The sequence below is a fragment of the Octodon degus genome, unplaced genomic scaffold, assembly GCF_000260255.1.
Source record: "Octodon degus isolate 3935 unplaced genomic scaffold, OctDeg1.0 scaffold00045, whole genome shotgun sequence".
NCBI lineage: Eukaryota > Metazoa > Chordata > Mammalia > Rodentia > Octodontidae > Octodon > Octodon degus.
The window spans coordinates 11,520,822-11,533,367 of NW_004524621.1; the positions used below are offsets into that span (position 1 = coordinate 11,520,822).

The 12,546-nt window shown below is 43.5% G+C and overlaps 1 pseudogene; it reads right to left on the reverse strand.

Annotated features, from left to right (window-relative positions):
* Window positions 1–7,607: 7,607 nt before the first annotated feature.
* Window positions 7,608–11,239, reverse strand: LOC111816974 (annotated as a pseudogene).
* Window positions 11,240–12,546: the final 1,307 nt, after the last annotated feature.

The following is a 12,546-nucleotide window of genomic DNA, read 5'->3' on the forward strand; positions in this document are numbered from 1 at the left end:
TCTTGAAGCTGGCCCCTATGCCTGCTTTTTCTGGGAAGGGCCTTGGGCTATCCTTCACTGTGGAGGCACAATTATTCCAAATGTAAAATCCTGGAAGTAAGATTGCACTCTGTCCCACTACTGGTTAACAATGGTAGATAACTCATGTCTGGCATTACTGGATAGGACTGCAGTGAAGGAGCAGCCTACTGGAGTTACTTATGTGGATAATGTGACATTCCTTCACTTGTATTTGTGGAGAGTACTCTTACCCTGACCAAGGATGAGGTTGGGGTACCCTTTAAAACATCTTAAGGTTATGAAAAGTTAATCTTTTTTGCAGGTTCTTTTTCTTTTTGCCCCTTTTTGTTGTGTTAAATCCCAAACATTTTATCTCCTGGGTAAGAATCAACTACACTTTTGTTCAACTGTATATCTTTTTGTTTCTTTTTTTGTTTTTTAGGGTAGTGGTGTCTTGTGCTTGCCATGGAGGCACTGTGCTACTAAGCTATAATAATCCTTGAACCTTTTTCTTTTTAATGTTTGAGGCAAGTTCTTGTTAGGTAGTCCAGGCTGGCCTTGAACTATCAGTCTTTCTGCCTCAGCCTCCCATTGCTGCAACTGTAGGTGCGTGTCACTGCACCTAGCACCCAGTTTGGTTTTCTCTTAATTTTCAGTGCTACGATTGTATCCCCTGTGGTCTTAGACATGCTAGGCAAACAGTCTACCACTGAGCTACGTCCCCAGTCCTTTTTTTTTGAGACTAGGTCAAGCTAAGTTCCTCAGACTGGCCTTGCTCTTTCTATCTGTCCCATGTTTCTTAGTAGCTGGGAGTACAGGTATGTACCACACCAGGTTTAAAGGTGTTTTTTCTGAAGTAAATACTCTTTCTTAATAGAATAGTGTGTTTTCAGATGATTGTATGCAAGCATATGGGGTTATAGATTGAAACCATGATCATTTGCATACTAAGCAAACGCTCTTATCACTGAGCATGCACCCTACCCCTTCTGACATAGTTTTGTGTATAGAGTATCCTTTTCAGATACCAGAATAGTGACTGCTTCTGAGGTTTTTACCATAACGCCTTACACTTAAGGGAACGGTACATTGGAAATAGTCTAGTGTACTGACCAGAATTTACATTGGTCATCCTAGGACTCACTAATCAAGAAAAGCCAGGTGCTTCGTAGTCTGTGTAGATAAATCTGTAGGGATATAAGACATTCAAATTGATAAACTGGGATATCTTTGGAACTCATGCTGTGAAGTAAGTAGACAGTTTTGCATATTGATACTTGAATTGACTGCTTTTGTTTTCCATAATTTTTTTTTCTTTCTTTCTTTTTTTTTTTGGTGGAACCGGGAATTGAACTCAGGCCCTTGTGTTTGCCAGGCAAGTGCTTATTCTACTGAGCCATCTCCCTGGCCCCACCATGATAATTTCTGGACAAATTTGGTTTTGGAGTGTAGGTGAGGTGTGGGTTTACATTCCCTTGTTTGGTTTACCATCTAGGTGGGGTTTTTTTGTTTTTTTTTTTTTAAATAGTTCTTTTTACTTACCCTTCCTTTGTTTACCTCTTTTTGTTAATATCTCTCTCTCTCTTTCTCTCTCTCTCTCTCTCTCTCTCTCTCTCTCTCTCTTTTTTTTTTTTTTTTTTGGGTGGTGGTATCTTGTGCTTGCCATGAAGGCACTGTGCTACTGAGCTATAATAATCCCTGACCTTTTTTCTTGTTAGGTAGTCCAGGCTGGCCTTACATTTTTAGATCTCCTTTCCGTCTGTAAAAGGTCTGCCTCATGTTTCCTATCATTTATTTTTCTCTGTTTTTGTACTTTGGGTTTCTCATATAAGAGAAACTAGTAACTAATATTTAACCTGGAGTGTCTGATTTATTTTGTTTAACATTATGGTCTCAGGTGCATCCATTTTTCTACAAATGACTCAAATTTAGCCTTTATGGCTGAGAAAAGCCCAATGTTTATATTCCACATTTTATCTCTTCATGTTTATGAATGTATAAGCCATTTCCAAGACAGCAAATGTGAGATATGTTGATATCAACATATGTATGCATGTGTCCTTGTAATATGAAGTCTTTTAATTATTTTTTTATTTTGAGATAGTCTCGCTGCAATTTTGGTTGGCCTCAAGCTCATGTTGATCCTTGTCCCAGCCTCCTGAGTATTGGGCTTACAATAGTTGTGTGCCACCATGTCCAGCATGATGTCTTTGGGGATTGAACTCAGGCCCTTGCGTTTAGTGCTTATTCCACTGAGCCATAGAATGATGTCTTTAATTCTTGGGAAGATAACCCAAAAATATAGTTGGGTTGAATGGAATTTCTGATTTTCGTTTTTGAGAAATCTATACTGATTTCTATAGCAGTTGTATCAGTTTATATTCCCATCAAGAATGTAAAAGAGTTCCCTTTCCTCTACAACCTTACAAGGATTTGTTGTTTTTTTTTTACTTTTTTTTTTTTTTTTAATTTATGTGTGGTGTGTGTGTGTGTGTGTGTGTGGCCAGCTCAGCCCGCCTGGGGGTGGGGCTGGCTAGCATGTGGTGCTGGGGGATTGAACTGCGGTCCCTGTGCTTAGCTAAGCTTGTTCTAAGTAGGTGCTTTAGACCACTGAGCCATCTCACCAGCCTCTTACTATTATTATTATTATTTTTTTTGCGGAACCAGGGATTGAACTCAGGCCCTTGCACTTGCCAGGAAAGCGCTTAATCCACTGGCCATCTCCCCAGCCCCGGATTTGTTTTTTTTGATGATAGCATTTTTTTTTTTTTTTTTGGCAGAACCAGGAAATGAACTCAGACCCTTGCTCTTGCCAGGGAAGTGCTTATTCTACTGAACCATCTCCCAGGCCCCCAATGATAGCCATTTTGGAATAAGACAAAAACAGTGTTTTGTATTTATCTAATAATCAGAAGTAGATAAAAAATATTTTCTTTCTTTTTTTTTTTTTTTGGTGGTACCAGGGATCAAACTCAGGACCTTGGGTTTGTCAGGCAAGCACTTATTCCACTGAGCTATCTCCCCAGCCCTGTTGTCTTTTTTTGTTGTTGTTGTTGACTTTTTTTTTTTTTTTTTTTTTTTTTTTGCAGAACTGGGGATTGAACTCAGGCCCTTGCACTTCCCAGGGAAGCACTTACTTACTGAGCCATCTCCCTGGCCCCTGAAGTTGACATTTTTAATAGGAAAAATTCAGTTTCTCAAATGTAGAGTACAAGGTTGTAAACCACATGTTGTCTAGGCAGTTTATTTTTTTCTTGAAGTATATAGGATTGAAGTTGAAGCCAGTCATCCTTTGACTTACATTCCCATGTTTTGTGTTTTGTCTTTTTGAGATAAAGTCTCACCGTGCAATTCAGGCTGGCCTTGAGCTTCACATTGTAGCCCAGGCTAGTCCTGAATTGCCAATAATCCTGCCTCAAACTCCTAAGTGCTGGGATTATAGAAGGTGTGCCACCATGCTCAGCTTGTATGTTTGTTTATTGAGACAAGGTCTCACTGTAGTTCCAGCTGGCTTTCAACTTACTAAATGGCCTAGGTTGGCCTCAAACTCACAGTGATCCTCCTGCCTCAGCCTTCTGAATATTGAGATTATAAGCCTGTGTCTCTTAATTTAGGATCCTTCTGTTTTAGTACCTTTACTAACTAGGCTCATGGGCATCTAGTGATAATCTTTTTGGAGGTGGGGATTGGAATCTGGTGAAGGGCTACATTGCCAGCCCTTTTTTTTTTTTTTTTAAATTTTTATTTGTTTATTTATTTATTGTGTGTGTGTGTGTGGCCAGCTCAGCCCACCAGGGGGCAGGGCTGGCTGGCATGTGGTGCTGGGGGATCGAACCGCGGTCCCTGTGCTTTGCCAAGCTTGTTTCAAGTAGGTGCTTTAGACCACTGAGCCATCTCTCCAGCCCCCACCAGCCCTTTTTTTATATATGTTATTTTTACATTTCATATTGAGACATCTGCAATTCTTCCACAGGCCAGAAACTTACTATTCCACCATTTCAGCTTTTTGAAAAGGTAGAATTACAGGTATGTAGTACTTTGTCCACTTTTAAAAAATTTTTAGTGGCACATATTTGCAGTACATTAATGATTACATTCATTCTGGCAACTTGGTACGTGAACATAACCCTTTTTTATTTTTCTGGTACTGAGAAACAAGATCAAGACCTTTCACTTGCTAGGCAGGTGCTATGCTGCTGAGCTACATCCCTGACCAAAAACAGTTTTTCATCTTCCTCCTCTCCATCTTTTTTTTTTTTTTTTTTTAATGTATTTAGTACAGGGTTTCACTACAAACATCAGACTCAGTGATTCTCCTGTATTCAGCCTCCCAAGATCTGGGATTACAGGCATGCGCCACCATGCCCAGCCACCATGCCAAGTCTCAGTTGGCCTAGGGGGGTGAGGGGGGGTGGGTATAGCACACTGGGATCAAACTCTTGTTTTGGTCTGCCTAAGCAGGTGTTTTAATCCACTGAACTATCTGGCTGGCCCTCCATGTATTTTTTTTTCCTCCATGTATTTTTAAATGTCGGCATTAAGGTGTAAATTTCCCTTACACTATTTTTGCTGTACTCCATAGATATATCGTGATCTGTTTCTCCCTGATTTAACCCGGGCTTTCAAAACTATACTGTTCAATCTCCGTGTATTTGTATAATCTGGCAGCTTTCATTCTGCTTGTTTCTAGTTTGATTCTGTTATAATCTGATAAGATGCAAAAACTTCAGTATTTTCACTTGGTAAGGCCTACTATATGACCTAAAATCTGTTTTGGAAAAAGTTCTATAAGTTGATGAATGTATATTTAGTGGCTGTGATATAAATGTGGTATTTTAATGGCCAAATTGATACTATCCTACTTTATTACCTTTTTTAAAGTCAAATTCCAGCTTTCCCTTGTAAATTTCCTTCAGATCAAGTCCAGGGTTTTTTTTTTTTTTTTAGGCACGGTGTAGTGCTGACTGGCTTTCAGTTCAATATGTAGCTAGTCTGGCCTCCTGCCTCATCCTCTTAGGCACTGGGATTATAGGCTTGTACTACCACATCCAATTTAAGAACAGTCTAAAAATATACAATTTTCCCAAGTGACTCAAATATTCACTACTGTTCTTTTTTTAAATGTATTTTTAATACAGGGTCTCACAACAGATAGGACTTGTAATCCTTCCTGTTTTTCAGCCTCCCAAGCACTGGGATCACAGGCAGTGTATTGGCATGCCCAGTCTCAAGAGTGCATCACCACGCCCAGTCTCAGTCTGCTGTCTCAGGGGTGGGGGTGTGGGGCTGGCATGGCAGGCTGGGGATCGAACCCTAGCCCCTGCATCTACCTAAGTAGGCTCATTAATCCACTGAGCTATCTGGCCAGCCCACATTACTACTATTATACCAGTCTAGGAGCACAACTTTTATTTATATGCTCCTTTGCTGAAACCTGAATAAATTGAGTCTCTAGCTGTAGAGAAGTGTAGCCATGTGGCAGATGTATTATGTCAAGAGCTCAAGTTTGATTCTGCACACCTATAATCCCAGCATTTAGGAGGCAGAGTGAGTTTGAGGCCAATCTGATCTATATTGTTCAAGGCCAGCCTGAAATACATACTGAGAGCGTGTCTGTCTCTGTCTGTCTGTCTTGTCTGTCTGTCTGTCTGTCTCTCACACACACACACACACACACACACACAAATACACAATTGCTTATATATCTTGAAGCCAAGAGGTGGTAGTTCAATGACCCATGTTTTATAATATGGAGCATTCAGTGGTGTGGGTTCATTTTAGAGAGGAGTAGGATTCTCACTTTAGCATGTCTTAATTTCAGCACTCTGGGAGGATGACACACGGGAAACATGTTAAATATCTTTCTGTTTAGCAACTTAGATCTTGTGTCAAAAAATTTAAAAAGGTCTGGAGAAGTGTGTACCTCTGTGAAGGACTGGATTCAATTCTTTTGACATAAGGTCTTGCTTACGGTTCAGGCTGGCTCTGAACTCAGGGATCCTCTTGCCTCAGCTTCCCAAGTGCTAGGACTTCAGGCATGTACCACATTACCTGAACATGTTACCAAGAATGAATTAAAAATATGAACATAACAATCTAGTCCCAAAAGAAAGGTTTATTTTGTAAGCTGTAAATAATAATGTTGGCCAAGCATGGTGGTTCTTGTAATCCTAGCATTCAGGAGGCTGAGACAAGAGGATCATAGTTGTTTTTTTGTTGTTCCCCCCCCCCCCCCCCCCGGACCTGGGGATTGAACTCAGGTCCTTGTGTTTGCCAGGGAAGCACTTACTCCACTGAGCCATCTCCCCAGCCACTGAGGATCATAGTTTTGAGACCAGCCTGGGCTGCATAGCAAAATCTGTCTCAAAAAAAAAAAAAACAAAAACAAAAAAAAAACCAACAATATAAAAATATTAACTTTGGTGTAATGTTACTACAATCAAAAATAATCTACAGATTGGGAGAAAGTATTTGTAATTTAACAGATTGAGTTAATATCTCTGGTGGACAGGGTAATATACCAGGATGTCTATCTTAAACACTGCAATCTTTTTTTTTTTTTTTGCATTTTAGGGAAGGGTCTACAGGGTGTTCAGGGTCTCACTACTAGATCGGACTCCTAGTGATCTGCTTACTTAGAGCCTCCCAAGAGCTGGGATTATAGGTGCATACGCAGTCTCAATTGCCCTGTCAGCATGCCCCCTGGGGCGGGGCCTGCACTGCAGGCCTGGGGATGGAACCCCTGACCCCTGTGCCTGCTTGTAGGTGCTTTAATCCGCTGAGCTATTTGGCTGGCCCATGAATGTATTCTTTTACATGGCAAAGGACAGTGAAGGCTGTAGATGGAGTTAGGGGTTGTTCATTGACTTTAAGATAGGAAGTATGTCCTGGGTGGTTACCCAAGCCCATCCATTGTAATCACAAAGGTCTTTAAAAGTAGGAGGGGAAGATAACAGGCCAGAGTGAGCCATTGTAAGAGTTTGCCTTGCTTTGCTGGCTGGGAGGGGCCTCAGCTAAAGAATGTGGGCAGCCTGTACAGTGGATGGTAGCTAGAGCCACAGAAAAGGATGTGCTGCCAGCTTCAATTTTATACCTGTGAGACATCAGATTTCTGACAAAATGTGCTATTTTGTAATTTTTATAGCAGTATTTTAAAAGTCTAGTAGAAAGATGTGTAATGACTAGGCAATTATAGAATTAAACTGGTGTTACTAAGCATGTTAAAGGCTCATATTTTTGTGGCCTTAAGGATAGATGGGCCGATCCAGGGAAGAAAGGAAGAATGGCTAAGAAGGGCTCAAAAAGGAAACAACATTAAGTGTGATAATGTTGAGCTCTGTACTTTTGGAATCTGATTCTGAGGGGATATGGTTGTAGCAGAAGCTAACAGGGTGCCCACATTCCACCACCCTACACACCACAGAAGACAATGTATAAATGACCTAGTTTATCAGGATTTTTTGAGTTTTTCCCTGCTTTCCCCTGCTTTGGCTGGTTTGGATTGATATTATGTGGTACGGGGTGCCAGTACTAGCAGCCTTTCCCTCACTCACTGGACTTGTTGGCAGGGGTCCACAACAAGTATCTAGAAATTTGTCCAGTACCCTTCAGAGATCCCTAGTAATGGGAACTTGGGGTGTTGGGGTTGGGAGATGCATCTCCTTGTGGGCCCATGGACAGTGCTTGTGGTGCTGAGGGCTCAGGATAATGCCAGACCTTATCCCGGCCCTTGGCTGAGCCTGAGGACCAACGGCCAGGAGAAGCTGCTGAGGGTAGTATGCTGAGAGGTCTGGTCCTTATGCCGAGACCTTGGGGAAAGGCTGCTTCCAGAGGCCCCTGCCAGTCTGCAGGCCTGATCAGTGTGGTTCTGTGCTGTGACTGGTAAAAAGTTCTTGACTGAAGCCCCTGAGAAGAGGAAGAATGATGCCTGGGAGGCCTGGACAGGCTGAGGTGCTGTGTGCTCTGTCTGGGGGATGACAGGATGAGGAATGGATGTGCAGGTTTGGGGGATGAGTCTTTCACGGGGCTCAGGAATAGAGTGTTCAGGAGTCTAGATGAGTGGGATTCAGGCAGCGCAGCTGCAAATAGGACTTGGGCCAGGAGATCTGAAAGCAGGGCTCTGCTTCAGCTTCTTCAGTCTGTGCTCCAACTCCCTACTCCATTGCCAGGGGGGGACCCTCAGATGGGTGAGCACGTCTGGGAGAGCCTGACCCTGGGAAGGTGGGACCTCTGCCCTAATTCCTGCAGACATTTCTTTCTGTAGGGCTCACTGAGTAGGCTCAATCTTGAGTGCTTCAGTTAGGATGGAAGGCCAAGATGTTGGAGGTGCAGGATCCTCTACAGGAAGCCTGGGGGCTTGTTTTTGTTACCCATTTTTATACACAAAAGTATGGCTCTGGTAGAGGAACAGAGTGGGAGGTGGGAGCTGAGAGTTCAGGGGCCCAATAGGTCTCTCTTGACTCTACTGCTTCCCTCACAGGCTTACATTTGCTTTATTCTCCAAAAGACTTAGAAACAGTTTGCAAGTGAGCTGGGCCCCCGAAGTGGGGAAACAGGGGCACAAGAGTTTTCTTTCTGTTCCATGTCCCCTATACTAGGCTCAGAGTCAGACATAAGCAGGGAGCTTGCTTCGTGCATGTCTTGGAGTAAACTGGGAGTTGAGAGGCCCTGCAGTTCCTCTTTGTATGTCTCCACATGTAGCTTCAGCAAATAGAACTCTGGTTCTGAGAGGTTCTATTACAGGAACAGGGGCTGGGCTGAGGGCCGGAGGTGGGGGCCAAGAGGCCCAGGAATTCCCTTAATGCTCAATGTCTTTCAACGTAGTTTCTAATCTAGGGAGACCCCACCCCCCAATATTGATTCTATGTGGTTCTACTAAGGGGACTGAGGAGTCAGACACTCAGAAGTACATCTGCCCCTTGGTGTCCCACAAAGCTTTGGACTTGGACAGGAGTCCCTGGGGGCCCATTTCTGGAGACTGCAGCAGGGAGGCTGAGGGAAGGCTAGGAAGGCTGGAAGATGAAACTAAGCAGAGACACAAAGATCTCCACTCCGTGTGTCTTGCTGTGCAGTCTCCCACCCTGATGGGACACATGCAGGGCTGGTTCCATAGAATTCTGGGTTGAGGAGCTCAACGGCATGGGGATTTCCCAAGTTTCCTCTGTATCACCACTGGGGCTCATACCCAAGTGATTCTTCTGGAGGATTTTTTTTCCTGGAGTTCTGAGAGGGAGTCTTTGGGGACTGGTATTAGAGATTTTACCAGAAGGTTAACTAGGTATCCCATGTTTTCCCGGAAGGACTTAGGAACAGAACACCATCCTTTAGGGATGACTTTGGGAGTTCTAACAGAACTTAGATATTGGTAGGAGGGTGGAACTGAAGGTTCAGAAACTTGGGGCCTCTCTTTGTATCCTGTGGTTCCCCACTGAGGTTCATATCCAGGTAGAATGCTTGGGGGACAAGATCTTTGGGGTTCCGTCATGGGTACTAAGGCTTGGCAGGGGGCCAGGATAGGGGCTCAGAGGCCTGAGGATCCTCCTTTTGCTCTGTGGTTTCACAGAGGTCCTTAGATCTCGATAGGACTCCTGTAGGGCTGACTCAGGATAGGAGTTCTGCTAGAGAAGCTGGGAGTAGGATAGGAGCTCGTGTTGCTTCCTCAGAGCCTTTTGGGTACTTACCTTGTTTCCTTGTCCTCAGCGGGACCTCAAACCTAGTCAGCATTCCCAGAGAGCTAAAGGGATACAGGGTGACTCTGGATTATGTTGATGGAGTCTGGGGTGCCATACTTCCCCCCTGCAAGCCTCAGATGAGGATGAGCACTTGTAGGTTCTGATTCCTTGGAGTGCAGGCTGTGGGTGCAGGGCATGATCATCAGACACCCAAAGCAGCGCTCTTTCCTGGGGAAGCCACTGTGTGCCTCAGCACCAGAAAGGCCTCCACTGTTGTGTGTAGGCAAGGGCTTAAGATTGGGGGATAGAGGTGGGATAGGAGAGGAAAGTGGAGGGGGAATGGGCTGAGTATCAGGGCCCATCCCTTCCCGATCATCCCTAGTATGGGCTTCATAGGCAGGAAGCTGGGTTGGGGAGTGGTAATGGAGAAGCAACAGGTTATACCTAGGTAGGAAAGGAAGCTTGTTGAAGACAGAAGGACAGAAAGACTTCAGAGGAGAGGAGCTGTCTCCAGGGACTCACTGTGTTGGGAGGTGAGCCCATAGAAAAGTTGGCCTTTTTTTTTTTTTTGCTGCAGGCAGCTCCCTGTTGCATTGTTTCTTAACAGGTAAGTTGGTAGGGATCTGGAAGGTAGGGAAGGATCTGAAGGAGCTGGAGGGCTGTGGGAGTATTTGCTGTGCTGTGCCTGTGGCCTTAGGGAATCTGGGAACCACAGGATGGCTGCTGTGGGGCTATGGTGCCTTGGTCGCCAGTGGGAGCTTGGGGACAGGAGTATGGCCTTGCAGCACCCAGTGGTGATGACTGGTTTTCCTCATCTTCCCCCTTTCCTTCTTTCTCTTCTGACTTTTGCTTTCACAGGCAATCAAAGCCAAATTACACAGAAATGGTAAGCTCTAGGGCATAGAGAAAGCTACTCAGGAACTCAGAGATGCAAGGGGTACTGTAAAGTCCCCACTTTCTGCTCTACCTCCTAAGTGAACAGTGTCTTACCTGGCCTAACCTCTCTGGTCAGCTGTGCCCCAGCTTCTCAACCACTGTAAATCTTCATAACACTGTCCTCGTTTGGAGATGAGCTTTTCCTTACCTAACCCTGCCTGTACACCAGGCTTCCAATCTTTTGTCTAAGGACACTTAGCCAGCCTGAAATCTGGTGTCACATTATATCAATGATCCCTGACCCATACCCACATAGTGTCAACAGTCATTCATCCAGCTGTACATCCTTGTTTGGTCACCCACCTTGCCTTGCATCATGTCCCAGGGGCACCAGGACTCATGCGGTTGCCATCTCTGAATCTGCCAAATCATAAACAAGAAAAGTATCATCACATACCCTGGACTGTGGAGGCAACAGTGGGCACAGTGGCTGCAGGCCAGAGCATGTGTCAGTGGGCCCTAGAGGAATCCCGTATCTTCTGTAGCTCCAAGTAGGTGTTCAAGCAGCCAGTGCATTTTCCTCTGCCTAGTGGCAGTTTACCCTGAGGTCACCACTGCATCATAGAATGTAGAACTCCCATCTGCCACACAGGCCAAGGCCTAACAGCCTTCTTCTTGAAGGCCTCTCTCATAGTTCATACAATGCAATCCTGGGTCAAACCTTTTGACTTTTTGTGGTATCAGGCAGTTGAACCAGAACCTTGTACATGCTAGGCAGTACTCTATCCCTCAGCTATATCCTCAATCCTTTTAAAAAAATGTTTGAGAAAGTGCCTTATAGAATTGCCCAGGCTGGGCTTGAACTTGCAGTCCTTCTCCCTCAGCCTTCTGAGTATCTGAAAATAGAGGTAGGCATAACTGTGCCCACCCTGTTTTGTCTTGATTGCCAATGTCAGAATTATGCTTCTGGCATTATGATTAAAGACAGGAATTCTACCATTGAACTTCTGTACTCTGTTCTACCACCACCTACCAGTGAAACTTCAACCTACCAAATCTTTATTTGTGTGTGTGTGTGTGTGTGTGTGTGTGTGTGTGTGTGGCCAGCTCAGCCCAACAGGGGTTCGGGCTGGCTGGCATGTGGTGCTGGGGGATTGAACCGCGGTCCCTGTGCTTTGCTAAGCTTGTTCTAAGTAGGTGCTTTAGACCACTGAACCATCTCACCAGCCCTAACCTACCAAATCTTGCCATGCCTCAGTTTTCTCATTTATAAAGTGGGGCTAAGATAACAGGGATGATATCAGAACCTTCAAGTATGATATAAGGGAAATACATCTCCCAAGCTGTTAGATGTCTGATAAACTGAGCTTATGGTTTATGAGAAATAAATAAAAATTGATGAATTCTAGGAACAGTAGAGATTAGGAGTAGGAAGACATTTATTGAGAGAAAGTCCAAGGAACAAGATGCATCTCTAATGGGTAACTGAGGATTCCACTTTATAAGGAAATTTTATTTATTTATTTATTTTTAAATTGTCCAAAACTTATTGTAAGGAAAAAAAATCATCAAAGCATATACATAAAAATATTAGCTATTGAAGAACAAAACTAAATAACATTTTATTCCACATTAGAAAGAAAAAAATGGAACAAGTGTGCAAGAAACTAGACTAGGTAAAGGACTGAAAGAAAAGATCTGTCCTCTCTGAATTTTATACTTAGCAAACACACCTTTGAAAACTAAAAGTAAGATTTTCTAGTTATACAAACTTGAAATACTTTAATACCTCCAGAAGTGGCATATAGGAAATAACAAAAAGCATAATTCAAAAGGCAAGAGAAATTGCACTATGGTCCTGGAAGAACAATAAAGAGCTCTCAATGTGATAGTTATGCAGGACTATATAAAATATATTAGATGAACCCTTATTTAAAGGTCATTGCAGATTTCTATGAAATAGTACCAATCTTAATTTGGATTATACACACACACACAT